The sequence below is a fragment of the Equus asinus genome, chromosome 12 (genome assembly GCF_041296235.1).
Source record: "Equus asinus isolate D_3611 breed Donkey chromosome 12, EquAss-T2T_v2, whole genome shotgun sequence".
Taxonomy (NCBI): Eukaryota; Metazoa; Chordata; class Mammalia; order Perissodactyla; family Equidae; genus Equus; species Equus asinus.
In genome coordinates this window covers 5,688,270-5,702,752 of record NC_091801.1, presented here as the reverse complement: position 1 = coordinate 5,702,752, position 14,483 = coordinate 5,688,270, and the positions used below count along the sequence as shown (strand labels likewise).

At 36.3% G+C, this 14,483-nt stretch overlaps 1 long non-coding RNA gene across 6 annotated transcripts in view; it reads right to left on the bottom strand.

The window, feature by feature from the left end:
* LOC139039873 (uncharacterized) overlaps nt 1-14,483 on the bottom strand; it is a 423,143-nt gene that overhangs the window by 155,359 nt on the left and 253,301 nt on the right. The window lies entirely within an intron of this gene.

Sequence of the window (14,483 nt, the reverse complement as noted above, 5' to 3'; positions counted from 1 at the left end):
TAGTGATTTCCCCTAAATATTATGCTCTGATTAAATTAGCATATTTAAATAGCCTGGTAAATATTGATAAGCAATGAGTATAGCTCAAAAATATAAAGCAGTAGATAAACTTCTGCAGGAATTACAATACAACGTCTCACTGAAAAATTGTAGATTTTGGAATTTAGATAGACCTTAGAGATTACTTTAATCCTCACATTTTCTAGATGATTAAACTGAAGCTCAGAGTTGTTAGAAGAAATGCCAGCAGCCATAAATCTAGATAGTAACAATCAAGATTGTCACCCATTCTCCATTTCTCATGTATTTTCCTAGCTAAAAAGACCTAGTTTAGAATCCCATGTCTACCATCTGATTTTTTAAGGACCTTGGTCAATTTACCTAAACCATAGAGAACCAAGGTTTCCTCATCTTCAAAAGGTGAAAAAATGTGAGAAGGGTTGATAAATATTTTTAAATGCATGGTCATAATGTATATACTGAAAATTGGGAAATATTATTATTAAAGATTATGTGACCTTGGCAAGTCTCCTTATCTACATATTATTAAAGAAAAAAGAATGAATTAAGTATAGTCAATAATATTGTAATAACTGTATGGTGACAGATGATAACTAGACGTATTGTGGTGATCATTTCATAATGTATATAAATAGCGAATCACTATGATGTACACCCAATAGGATATTGTACATTGGTTATTCTTCAAAAAAAACAACTAAAGAGTCCTTGGGCTTTCTGTTGATGAAGAGGATTCATTTTTACATGGTGCTCCCTCTGTCTATAGAGACTAGGGTCCTAGGGGGCCTTGACCAAGTATTTAAATCGTTTAAAGAAAAAATTCTAATTCAACTCTGCTCCAGGCCTTGGTATGCCTCAAGGGTAGAAAACCTGCAAAAGTGTCTCTTTTCTTTCCCAGAAGAGCTTAGTAAGTAGTGGGAATGCAGATTTAAGACAAGAATTTAACTTCCTGTAAAAATGTGGAGAGCTAAAGAGCTCTCTTTGCAAGAGAGAAGGACAGGATTTGGGGGCACAGAACATTGTCTCAGGTGAAGGCAAGGAACTTCTCATTGGGAAATGGCTCAATAATTTTCAGAACACATCTATCTAATACTAAATTTATTTTACTGAGATATATTCAATACTGCCATAGAAAGTAGAATTTCAAACTGACTTGATCTTTTCTTCAACCCAAAATTATTGTTAGCTGCACTGTGTTATACTAATGAAAATCAAAATGACCCTGTTAATCATATTTTGATGCAATTTGAATGTTGTGGGCAAATTGAAAGAATGATCTCTAGGGATAGTCATTCCAAAGATTACAGGTTCTCCCCCTGCATTTTCTAAAATGTAACCTGGAAAAAGGCAACAGCAGCCAACCAGATAACTAGCAAGAGACTAAAAAAGGGACTACAGATTGTTCTCCATTGAATCCCATTGCTGCTGTAGTCGAAAAGCTTAACTGAGAGAGATGCTGCCCACGAGAGAACACCGTCCCCAGGTGGGATGGTCCTGTTCTTCTGTAGGAGCCTGCCTAGTGCTGATCTTCTCTAAGTCTGTGAATGGCATCGTTGTTCTGCACTTCAAGAGAAGATCGTAGGCTTAAGGTCTCTGACAAAATAATAAAACACTTCCCAAACTGTAAGAGGCTCTGTTTCTGTTGGGTTTTGTTCCAAGACATTTGAAAGTCAGCATGTTTATGCATGTGTCTGTGTGTATATAATATTTATACAATATATATGTGTAGGTTTATATTTTTATATTTCTATATAATATATTTATATTTATACATGTGCATATATACACATTCTCTATATATGTATATTTGTAAATATAAATATATATGCATATATATATATATATATTCATCAGAAATCACCCTTTACTCCAAGATCCAGGCTTGAAGAACTCTCTGCCTGTCTTGTGAAGGAAAGAAAAAAAGGAGGACAGAACAAATCATACACTGAATCTTCAAAGTTCCCCTAACATTGAATTGGCCATAATAAACCATGTGCCCAAGACTGACATCAATGGTGCAGAAAAATATAATTATCTCCCAATCAAGTCAGAGTAAGCAAATGCAAAAAGTAATACAGTCTATCTCAAACATTAAGTCAAAGCATATAATTTAGCAATAAGTGCTAACTTTTTAGGTTAAAAAAATATTGAATCGGGCATTCTATATCCAGATATCCTCAATGCTTAAGTTTGTAAATATGATTAAATGTTGGTGAAAAACAGAAATAAAAGTATTTTTCAAAAGCAAACATGCATAATGTAAACGCATTGAAGTTATAATATCATTTATAAAACTCAAATTATACCACCAAATTCTAGAACTTACAGGGAAGTTTGGGCCTCTCCCAATTTCTTACTAACTGATGAATTTTCACAAAAGACAACTTCATATAATATTAAATCTAAGAATTATATGTTATCAAGTGTAACAAATTTGAAATGTGACAGTTATTTTAGTCCAACTAAGTCCACTAGGAGTAACAGTGACATAAACAGCTTTACTCTGTTCTTGTACCGCCCTACCATCTCTCCGTATTGAGGGGACACTGCGTGCGTCAACTACATGAGAGCCCTGGAGAGGTGATCTCTCTGAGAAGTGGCAGGAAGCAGTCGCCTCTGCCCATAACCCTCAACTGCTCCCACCTCCATCTTTTATTCATCAATATAAAAACTACATTCCTGTGTATAAATGAGTTGATCTGAAAAAGGATGCTTCCTTCTCAGAGGCATGTATCCCAAAGTAACGCAATATTTATGTGAGTGGCAAGGAAAAAGACCTCAAGTTAATCAGTTGCTCAGCATCCATAAAGTGTGAAGCTCTGTCAAGACTTAAGGATAAAGTAGGAGGAAAATCTTACATAGTTTCTGCATTCTTGGAGACATAGAGAATAAAAGCATGCTGTTAATATTTAGGTATAAGTAAGGAGGACAGTAAGTGGGATGGAGGAAACTCTGGCGTGGTATTTTTTGAGCAAAGATGAAAAGGAACAGGGAGAGTTAGCTTAATGGAATGAGGTGGGAAAAAGTGTTACAGGAACGGGCCAGAAGCCCACAATGGTAGTGTGAGGACCAGAAGCAGGAGGCAGCATGAACTACGAAATAAACAGCTGAGGAAGACCAGCATAGAAGGTGGAGAGAGGTGGAGGTTAAATCCAGTTGAGAATGCAGAATTAACAAATAATTGAATATGTGATGGGGATAATAATTGAATTATGAGCGGGGAAGTACAAAGTGCTATAACACCACAACAGACGGGATTTTTCCCCAATCCTAGGAATCAGGGAATGTCTCCATGGAAAAATGACACATGCAGTGAGAAGTCAGTGAGGAAAATAGGGAGTAAAATATAATGTTCTAAGTAGGGGTGACATTATTCGTCACAAGTTGCGTTCCTGAGAGATGGACTCTGCCTGCAGCAGGATGTTAGGAAGTGCTCTTGGCATTAACGTCTGTTGAAGGGAAGAGGTACAGCAAGGAATGGGCAGAAGGAGAAGTCAAACTGTGATGCAGTCTCAACAGAAGCCTCTTCTTCCAATCCTACTGGGGGCTTTGAAGTATAAAGACCTCTAGGAGTTGTCCTGAGTTGGGCCTAGAAGTCAAGCTTTTATACCCCACCATCAGTGAATAATTGGATGCTGGCTACTCTGGCCACCCCGCCTCAACCCAATTCTTTTCAGCTGATGCAATCCCTAAAGAGGGTTGGCAGTTCAGATACATGTACTGGTGGCAATTTCAGGAGCTAAAGTATAAATCCGTCTTTCCTAGAATGGGACCTGGGTAACACCTCACAGCATCCACCACACTGTGCTTGAAAGATTGGGAGTTACTCTGATGTACTGAAAGAAATCTAGGATGAATAGCAGAGAGAGATCTCAAAGGCTGGTGGTAAAGCGTAAGACTGTAAATAACATGAGGGTCTGGATCAGGAAGGACCCTGAAAACCATTTTAGGAGTGTGGACTTTAATGCAGAGGCAAAGAGCAGCCACTGGGGCTTTTAACTATAGGAGTGACATGGATAGATTTGAATTGAAAGGTCCCTTTAGTAGCTCTGTGGAGAGCAGATTGGAGCAAGCCAGTAGTGATTCAGAGGGACCAAATTTAAGGAAGAGTCTAGGTGGCAGACAATGGTAGCCTGGAAGTAAAATGTTAGTAAGGGAACAGCACAGTTCTGTATATGGGTCTGAGGTTGATGAACACTTCTACAGAGATTAAGATTTGGCTGTTAAGTCTCGCAAACAGATGAGATCATGGTGGGAATGAGTGGATGATTAGGAATGTAAAGACACTAGGAAAGAAACCCCAAAGTATTCGACATTTATTGGTCAACAAGAGAAAGGACACTCGGCAAATTAGAAATTAGAGAAGTTGGAGGGAGGAAAACCACAGTGGGTTTCCATGGAAAGCAAGAGCTGAAAGTCATTCTTTTTCCAAGAAATAAAGAAAGGGAATCTTTCTCAAGTGCTGCTTAAAGAGGAAGTGAAATTGGGACTGAAAACTCTCTACTACATTTGGCAATAGAATAGGGGCAAGGAGTGGGAGGTAAATCTAAGAAAAGTGACTTTGTTTAGTTTTGAGAAGTTAGCGTCTTTTTTCCTGACTTTCATTTTCTCTGAAAATAAGTCATAGCTGAGTGTGCTAAGAAACTGAAAAGAGGTAGCAGAGTTTGAAGCTGAAGAGATCAGCCAAAGTTTGAAATATAATTTTTGGAGGTGGAAAGAGAAAAATTACTTAAAAGACCAATTACACTTGCTGGTCAGTATCATGACACTAGCTGATATTTCTGATGAGCAAATTATAACACTGTTGAGCTAGTTGTATTTGTTTATTTATTCATTCTTCTCTATTACCTGTGTCATTTGGGTGTAGGCAAAGAGAAAATAGTGGTGTTTAGCTGGGTAGATACTAACAGAATAAAAGAGCAAGAGAGTTGGAGTTTTGATAAGACAGTGGCTGAAACAATGGATCACGTAACCAAAAGTGGATAGGAATGGAATTAAGGAAAGAGTGTAATTCCATTTTGTGGCAGAGACAAAGACAACTTCTAAACTGCAAATATAGACAGTTTCGAAACTAATGGCAGGACTTCAAATTAAACATGGCAGACCAAATAGACGTATTTACCTCCATTCTCCTTGAGAGACCGTGAAAATGACAGTAACAGGAATTGCCATAAAGACCTAAGTCTGTAAAGGCAAACAGGACCTGAGGGAAGAGGTGAGCACCAATATTTGGAAAGCTGGAGGCCGAAGACTGAAGTAGTAACTAACTTGGCAGACCTGAGCAAAGGACAGTGAAGTCAGCCCCAGGGACGGCACAGAATCAGCTGATTCAGGGACTCTGGGAAGCTCAGAACTTGGATGTACAAAGTGCCTCTAAGAGTGGGGCTGCCAAAAGATCAGAAAACATGAATATTGGTTAAAATATAGCTGTACCATTTTATGGAATTAACTACAGTGTCTTTCAACTCCCTACTTTTAAGAGCATTAACAACTCTCTTCTTTCTGGTACCTATCCTATCTCATTACTATGTCTCCACATCTCACAATTGTGCTTTTATTTTTAATTCATTTTTATTTTATTTATTTTCTTTTGAGGAAGTTAGCCCTGAGCTAATGTCTGCTGCCAATCCTCCTCTTTTTGCTGAGGAAGACTGGCCCTGAGCTAACATCCAGGCCCATCTTCCTCTACTTTATATGTGGGACACCTGCCACAGCATGGCTGGATGAGTGGTGCCATGTCCCCACCCAGGATCCTAACCAGCGGACCCTGGGCTGCCGAAGAGGAATGTGTGGACTTAACTTCTGCACCACTGGGCCAGCCCCCACATTTGTGCTTTTTTATTGTACTTTATATTGCACTTTTTATATTTAAATTTCATATTTGCACTTTTATATTATGATATATGGTGATTCTTGGAGTGTTAAAGGATGAGTAATTAGGACTCTTTTATTACCCTCTTGAGTGTGGAATCAAGTGTGTGAGAGAGAGAGAAAGAAGGAGAAGAAGCAGGAGGAGGAGGAGATTGAAATGTCTGCTGTGCTGCTGATAGAAGGCGTACTGGAAAATAGGAGTCCAAAGCTCATTAACTCAGAACAGACAAGAACAAATATAGACCTTCCCCGAGGAACAGAGACTGCCCTAATATGAGCAAACTGCATGGAGAGAGAGAAGGCCAACCAAGATGAGCCTTCTCTGAAAGGGAGAGGGAAGAAGACGGGGAGGAAGAGGAAAATGCTGGAATAAGCATAAACAGCTTATAAACAGCTAAGAATGCCCATCAGATAAATTACACAGTAGTGAGGAATGGAGAGAATCTTGGAGTGTTTCTCCCTTATTTTTCACACTAAAGAAGTCAAATGAGAATTCCTATCCCTCTATGGCAACGTTAGATAAGGGTTCCTGCAAACAATTATAAAGTTAAAGCTTAATGACGTTTAGATATTCTTTGTAAATATTGTTTGCTGCAGAGTCAAGTAGTATGCTATGAATGCATTCTTTTCTTTGTGCCTTTTACAATTTTTGTTTATTTTGTTTTGATTTCTTCTTTTTAAATTTTCCTTTGGCTCTTGTGGAGTCAGACTGCCTGATTTCAGATCAAAGCTTCAACACATCCCAGCTATGAACTTACATTCCTGATCTGTAAACAGTGATACTAATGGCATAGCCTTTGTAGAGTTATTGTGATGATTAAATGAGTTAACATACATAAAATGCTTAAAACAGTGCCTGACACATAGTAACACTTGAAGTGTTTGCTATGATTTTGCCTTTAATATGATACATTCCGTTCTTTCTGTTTCTCAAGCCATATAATATTATGTAAATCATATAGATGTAGATAAAACTTTCCCCAAAGATTTCTCCTGGAGTCTTCTGTTCTCCTGCTCAAAGCTGAAGAAATTGTGATATATGCCTGTAGACAGTGGCCTCTGGAATTTCCCTCTTGGGTTTTGTACATCAGACCTCTATGGTCCTTTTTTACTGCCCCTCATTTTACTAAAGTAGATCTTTAATAGCACAAGGTGTGTGGATGAGGTGAATTCTTAGCCGTTGCAGGATGAAAAAGTATTCTCTTCTCACTTTTAATTGCTAATCTGGTGCCTCCACGTTTTCTATTGTTTTCTCTCTGATCTTTTAAGGCGCTGTTTTATCTTCGAACAGCCATGATGTGTCTTCTGTTTGCAGTCTCAAAGAGGTCCATTTGTAAGCAATCTGTTTTTTCTTTTCCTCTTTAGAATATTTCAGCAATCTTCTTTTTATAATTGGTAATATGACATTTCAGAGTGTAGGCCACTTATTTTTATCCACTCTGGTCAATAATTTATGGAATCTTTATTTTGATGACAAATACCTCCTTTCAGCTTTTGTAAATTATCTTCTATTATTCTCCCACCTGTACTATTTTCTTGAACTTCTGTTAGTTGGTGATATCTCCCAAGTAAAAAAATTTCCTTGATTGATGTATATAATATAGAATATGTAACATATAATATGTAATATATAATATAATAAATGATACATAATGTGATAAATGATATAAATTATATAATATATATGCTTATATTAAAGAGATTTCTTCAGCTTTATCTTCTAACACTTTCATAATTACTTAGTCTTTTCTTATTTAGGTAATTGCATTTTTTGTTTTTCAAGAAATTCTTCTTGGTCTCTAAATGTACTTCTCAGAGCATTGAGTTTACTAATTAATTTTCCTCAAAATTTTTGTTTGTTGAATTATGTCCATCTTCTCCCATCAATGGTTTCTTTTTTGTTTGTTTTGATCATTCTTTTCCATGATGCAAGTTTTCCTTAAATATCTAGTAATTCCTGGTCATGCATTCATATTTAATATAAGGTGATACAAAGGGTGATTGTAGTGTTCGTGTGTTTGTGGGCAGAATTTCCAACAGACGCCTGACTTTGGAACAAGCAGCCTATTTTAGTGAGGTTATTAAAGGCAAGAATTCAGAACATGCTACTCTGGGGAACTAAAATTGCCTTAGCTCTCCCCTTTCAGTTTAGTCCAGTTTCGTTTTATTTTGTTGCTTTTTCAGAAGATAACCATCAATTGTTTTCGCAGGGTCTTAGATGCTGTGTGGCTTTCATTTTCCTCTAGGGCCTGGGAGAGTAGTGGAATCATTGCCTCTTTTCTGTTTAAGCCTTCAAATAATACGTCTTTTTTCATCTCCATTCCTCACTCTTAACTTCTGTTATGCTTTTGGTCTTTGAATTTGTAGTCACCTTGGGCATCTGCTGAGTGGGCTGGCCGCCCACCAGAATTCTAGGTGATGTTTTCTTAGCTTCACTTCACCAGAATTACTTGAAATCTCTCCTTCATTGATGACTTTCTATTTTTCAATTGTAGGATCATATTGTTCTTTGTACATTTATTTATAATAATTTTAATTAGTGTCTCAGGACAGACCTAGTGTGAACATGTGTGCCTAGCCTGCCATCTTGGCCTGGGCCCAAGTTGAGTTTGAAAACACTGAATGTATGTGGAATGTGGACTAGAGCAGAGGAACGATAGAGAGTGGAGACCAGTGAGAAGCCTAGTCCAGATAAGATGAGGGTGTCTTGAATTAGACTGGCCACTGTGGAGATAAGCATATATGGACTCAATAAGTATTTTGAAAGTGAAATTTACATTATATTATTTAGTGATTTGGTAAATAAATCCAGATTTAAACAGTTCAGGTTTTTCTTCATAGTTTTAGAAGTTCTCTGTTAGCTTTTGTTTTTCAGAATGAAAAGGTGATTCTCATCTTTTCATTCATCAGGTTAAAGCACAATTTGGGGTGTTTCAGAATATGGGACTGGGATTACTCTTGATGCCAATTTTCTTTTTTTTTTTGAGATGTGATTGACATGTAACATTATATTAGTTCCAGGTGCAGTTATCAAAGAAATTATCCTTTCCCCTTTGTATATTCTTGGCTCCTTTATTGTAAGTTAACTTACCACATACGCGTAGGTTTATTTCTGGGGTCAATTCTGTTCCTTTGATCTATGTTTTTATGCCACTATCATACTGTTTTGGTTACTATAGCTTTGTAATATAGTTTGAAAGCAGGAAGCATGAGGCCTCCAGCTTTGTTCTTTTTTCTTAAGATTGCTTTGGCTTTTCAAGGTCTTTTGTGGTTCTATACAAATTTTACTGTTGTCCTATTTGGCCAGTTTTACTGTTAACAATGTGAAAAATGCCATTGGAATTTTGATAGGGATTGCATTGAATCTGAAGATTGCTTTGGGTCCTATGGACATTTTCATAACTCAATAGCAAAAAAAAACTAGATTAAAAAATGAGCAGAGGACCTGAATAGACATTTATCTAAAGAAGACATACAAAAGGCCAAAAGGTACATGAAAAGGTGCTCAACGTCACTAGTCATCAGGGAAATGCAAATCAAAATCACAATAAGATATCACCTCACACCTGTCGGAATGGCTCTCATCAAAAAGACAAGAGATAATGAGTGTTGGTGAAGATCTGGAGAAAAGGGAAGACTTTTGCACTGTTTTTGGAAATATAAATTGGTTCAGCCACTATGGAAAACGTATAGTTGGTATAGAGGTCCCTCAAAAAATGAAAAATAGAACTACCATATGATTTAGCGCACCCACTTCTGGGTATTTCCAAAGGAAATGAAAACAGAATCTCAAGGAGATATCTGCACCTCCATGCTCATTGCAGTACTATTTACAAAGTCAAGATATGGAAACAACCTAAGTGTCCTTCGCTGGATGAACGGATAAAGAAGATGCTATATATAAATATACAGTGGAATATTATTCAGCCATGAGAAAGGAGGATTTCCTGCCATTTGTGACAACATGAATGGAGCTTGAGGGCATTATGCTAAGTGAAATGAGTCAGAGAAAGACAAATACTATATGATATCAATTATATGTGGAATCTAGAAAAGCTGAACTCATAGAAACAGTGATTAGAATGGTGGTTACCAGGGGCCGAGAGGGTAGGGGAAAGGGGACATGTTGGTCAAAGGGTAAAAACTTCCAGTTATAAGATGAAAAAGTTCTGAAGACTGAATGTACAGCCTGCAGATTATAGTTAATAATACTATATTATATACTTGAAAGTTGCCAACAGAGTAGATCTTAAAAATTCTCACCACAAAAAAGAAATTGTAATTATATAACACGATGCAGGTGTTAGCTCATGATATGGTGGTAATCATTTTGCAAAATATGTGCTTATCAAATCAATACATTGTACACCCTAAATTCACACAATGTTAGAAGTCAATTATATCTCAATAAACCTGGGGAAATAAAGGAAATACATGGATAGAGCATAAAATAGAGTTAAAAGCTATAGATTTGGAAGCTCCATTTTCAGGGTACACAAGTAAATTAGCAAGCAGAGTAGAGGAGAATGGCAAAGTGATGAGAGTAGACCAGAAGAAAATCAGGAAAGATATTTACTCAAAAAGCAAGAGAGAAATAATTCACATTGATAAATTCTATGAAAAGGTCAAGAAAGAGAGATTTAGGAAAAGCCTTCACAATAAGCTATTTAGAAGTTACTTGTGAAAAAAGAAAACCACTTATCACTTAAAGACTTTTTAGGGAAATTTCTTTCATTCTTTTCACTCTGTGCAGCTTCGAAAAAATGTAATTGTAACCATATTGAATATTTAATTTCAATGTTCTAATGGAAATATTAGGGCAATACAATTAATATTGTGTAGTATGTATTTTATGTAAACAAACAGACTTGGGAAATGTATATAAAAGTGGCATAACATTGCATTGAATGGATAAATCATAGTTCAAGATTCCCTGAAAATGGACATTTTATTTCCTTCCAGTTTAGGCTATAATTAGTATTTCATATTTTATCTAGTATAGGCTGTTTTTCTCCACTGAGGATTATTTCCTTAAGAAATAACTCCAGATTTAGAATTATTATGATAAGAATTTAACTATTTTAGAGGATTGTGATTTATGTCACTAAATTGCTCTGCGTTTACAGTGTCGCGAGGATGTACATTGGTGCATCTTGAGCAACACTTTCACAACTATGAGGCTCTTCAGATAGGCCACCACAGACTGCTGGATTGTTATAGATGCTAAACTCCAAATATGTAATTAATAGGAAAACAATGTGGAATATAAAGACTTCATTTTAAATCTTCTAAGTTATTCCCCTATTCTCTTGCATTCTGCTTCTACTGCATACTTACTTAAAGCTGTTTCATACAGTGAGAAAGTGCTGTAGGAAAATACACATCTTAGGAAATTTAGGGGACGACAAACTCTGGCGAGTTAGGATGTTTTAGGAAATGGCGGTGGAAACAAAGTTAATAAAGTTGCCCAGGTTACCAACAGATTGAAAAATTAATGTATGGGGAAAGACTTATAAATTATTTTCAATATACTTACAGAAAAATGAGTTGATAGATGTTAGCTGCTTTACACAAATCAGAAACAGTGGGACTCACAAACAAGAGAAAAATGAAGAAAAAAGGAGACACATACTGAGGAAGGGAAAGCGATTTCTGAAGTGATAGGTTTTAGCAACTCGTATGAACTCCTCAATGCTAATCTGAAATGTATACACTTGTTTCTGAGCCAAACGCAAAATAGCAGATTAAACATTAATTATTGATTCTCTGCTTTTGGAACAGGCTATTGAAATGAGGTTACCGTTTGGGGAGAAAAGCAGGCCCAATCGTCAGATGAAAACGATACTGACAGTGATAAAGTATTGTGTAGCTCTGACTTTTTCCTTAAGGTGATGATTTTTCCCCATTCAAATTCCTAAAAATATGTGCAGGACCAAACAAAGCAAATGCATATACGACTGATTTCACTCAAGCACCTTCTGTGGAATCTGTTGAAAAGAAAAATAGCTTAATAAAAAGAAAGAGAAGAAGAAAACCATTGAGGAGAAAGATATTAAGTGAAAAGAAAACCTAAAAGATTGATGAACTGTTGAATCTAGAGGTTTAACTGAGCCTTTCAAGTTAGATTTTCTTTACGTCACTGTCAAACAAAAATGACCCTATATACTATATTGCTTTAACATTAAATTGGCATAAATTATTTTTTATGTGGTGCTTATGGCATCAGATTTTATTAATCATCATCTCACATCTACTTTATTTTCTCGGAGTGAAGTCTTAAAAAAGTAAGTTTTCCCCTGTTGAATTTCATTTTTTTTACTTTCTTATATTCTTTCTTAATATCAATGGAGATGATTCATTCTCTAAAATATATACATAACAATATGTATATATTTTAAAAATTTAAATTATCCTACTAGCACATTATGAGATGAAATGGAAAATAAAACATAAGGTTTTGCATATGAGGTATTATGCTATACAAATAATTGGCATTTATAAAATATGGATCCTTCATCCTCAGATGCTTGATTTATTGTGGAGAATATTTCCTATAGCAGAATTTCTACATACAACCCACACTATTTAAGATTACCATTCATTCTTTTATCTATTTGTTCCACAAACGTATGTAGAGAACGTACTGTGTGTGAGGACCTGGGCTAAGAAATCAAAGTTAAGTAAGATACTGTTCCTTTCCTCAAGAAACTTAAGGGATATGTTTTTGCCAAAATAGACAAATTTTGCAAGAATAGTCAGGAGGCATGTGAGATCTCGGTAAGGCAAAGACCAGCCAAATTGTGATGCAGACAATTTCTGATCAGTATGTCTAATCTGTCACTTCTGCAGGACCCCTTGCCCACTCCATGGCACCCCTTCCTATTGAAATGTCTACTGCACCCTCCCCACCACAGTGTCTCATGCAAAACTTGATTTTTCAGAGGGACTAGATAGATATCAATCATAAATTACTTGGAATGATTGATATCAATGAGTTCTGTCTCTGAGAATACTTTTTTTTTTTTTTAGGAAGACTGGCCCTGAGCTAACATCTGTGCCCACCTTCCTGTGCCCCTGAGAATACTGCTTTTCAAACCAAATCTCAAATTGTAGAAATCTAGTCATTAATCACCACTGGGGAAGTGTTGATTATCCTGATCAGATAAGGAAGCTTTACTGTAGGCCTAAAATTTCACTAACTATAGCCTTTGAAAACTGAGCCAGGGAGGAGCCTGCAAGTGTCTTATTCCCTACCTCTTACCCATTTCTTACCCTGTTTTCTATCCTGAATTCTGACCTATCCCTAGTTTTCCAATTAGTGTGAGACTTATTAAAAATAGAAACATGCACACAAACATAATCTGGCTTTAATAAATTGGCAAAAAGAGAAAAATCCCCAATGCCTCCTTACTTCAATAATTCAAATTTATTTTTTTTAAATTATAATGTCTGTCTAAATTGTATCCCTTCACAGTTCTTTTCGGAACATGTAGAGGTGATCTAAGATGACTTCTATTTGTATGAAATTATCAGATTTCTAATGTCATCTTCTCGCTGATGAGGTTGACTGACTGCATAGTCAATTCAAATGAGAAAATGCTTCCAACCATCAAGATGATCAAAAAACCCAGCTCAAATAAAGGTGCTTCCAATAAACAAAGCTGGAACAATTTGAGGGAAAAAAGAGGGTTGTTAGCAGAATTCAGTTCTTTCTCATTATGGGGCTGGGGTACCCATTTTCTTGATGGGTGTCGATTGGAGGCTGGTTAGAGTTTCTAGAAGCCATTTCGTTCCAGGGCTTGTAGCCTCTTCTCCCCATCTTCAAAACCAGCAACAACAAGGAGAGTGTTTCTCATGTTGAATCTTTCTTACCCGTTCTTCCTTCGTTTTCTATTTTAGGGACTCCCATGATTAGATTGTATCCGCTAGATGGTCCAGGATAACTTTCCCATCTCAAGGGCTGTCCTTAACTAAATTATGTCTGCAAAGCATCTTTTTCTATGGAAGGAAACATATTCATAGATTCCAGGGATTCTTTGGGGCACCGTTATTCTGACTATCATAATAGTATTGAATAAAATAATTATCCATGAGTCTATACTGATATACGTAAATAATAAATATGTAAGTGGGGGAATAGGGATAACTCTTCCTTATGAAAGAATTTCGAGTGTTAAATGTAGCAGTAACCAGGGAAGCAGACACACTGTAGTAATAATTGTTGCAAGCAGGATCTACTAATGGATGCTGAAATTAGTTATCCAAATTTAAAGAGAAAGACAATATTTGTATAGTCTCAAAATAATCTTACCCAACTTTTATACTACTAATAATAGGAAAATAGTAAGTTTACAATGGAGAGACCTAACAGACACTACGTTAACCAATGGATCAAAATTAACTTCCCAGTAAGAAGATATATCAAGATCATATACACCCTGATATTATGCTCTGAGAAGGGCATATCACTTCTGTCACGTGCCTGCCAAAAATGCGTTACCCCATCCTAATCATGAGCAAATGTCAGATAAACTAACGTTGACGCACGTGACCAATACTTTTCAAAGTGGCCAGTTCATGGAAGACAAGGA